Source organism: Carlito syrichta, unplaced genomic scaffold (genome assembly GCF_000164805.1).
Source record: "Carlito syrichta isolate Samal-C Ts95f unplaced genomic scaffold, Tarsius_syrichta-2.0.1 Scaffold308875, whole genome shotgun sequence".
NCBI classification, from domain to species: Eukaryota; Metazoa; Chordata; class Mammalia; order Primates; family Tarsiidae; genus Carlito; species Carlito syrichta.
This window is the reverse complement of record NW_007252971.1, coordinates 156,961-157,938: the sequence shown is the minus strand read 5'-3', so window position 1 is coordinate 157,938 and position 978 is coordinate 156,961.

Genomic DNA, 978 nt, shown 5'->3' with positions numbered 1-978 from the left:
ACAATAAATCAAAAAATTAGCCGGGCGTGGTGCCTATAGTTCCAGCTACTTGGAAGTCTGAGGTGGAAGGATCGCTGGAACCCAGCAGGTCAAGGCTGCGGTGGCCGGGAGCGGCCACTGCATTCCAGTCTGGGCGACAGAGTGAGATTCCAACTCAAAAAAAAAAAAAAAAAAAATCAAAAAATTAATCGGGCATGGTGGCGCATGCCTGTAGTTCCGGCTCCTTGGAAGGTTGAGGCGAAAAGATCGCCTGAGCCCAGCAGGTCGAGGCTGTGGTGGCCGGGAGCATGCTGCTGCCCTCCAGCCTGGGTGACAGAGTGACTCCAACTCAAAAAAAAATGTAGTATAAGACAGGCACCAACTGTAGTCCATTTACTCAGGAGGCTTGAATCCAGGAGTTTGAGGGTTTAGTATGTTATGATTGTACCTGCGAATAGCTACTACACGCCAGCCTGGGCAACAGAGAAAGACCCTGTCTCAGAAAATGTAACATATATACACAATAGAATACCATTTAGCATAAAAAAGAAGGAAATCCTGTTATATGCTATAACATGAACAAATCTGGAGGACATTATACTAAGTTAAATAAGTCAGACACAGAAGGACAAATACTGCATGATCTCACTTATATTGGGTAAGTTAAGTAGTCTTATTCAAAGAAACAGAGTATAATAGAATGCTGGTTCCAGCTGGGTGCAGTGGCTCACACCTGTAGGGAGGCAGATGTGAGAGGAATGCCTGAACCCAGGGGTTTGAGACCAACCCAGGCAACTTGGCATGACCTCATCTCTACAATAAATAAAAAAATTAACTGGGCATGGTGGCGCATGCCTGTAGTTCCAGCTACTTGGAAGGCTGAGGTGGAAGGCTCACCGTCGAGGCTGCAGTGGCCATGTGTGTGCCACTTCACTCCAGCCTGGGTGACACAGTGAGATGCCTACTCCAAAAAAAAAAAAAAAAGAATGCTGGTTCCAA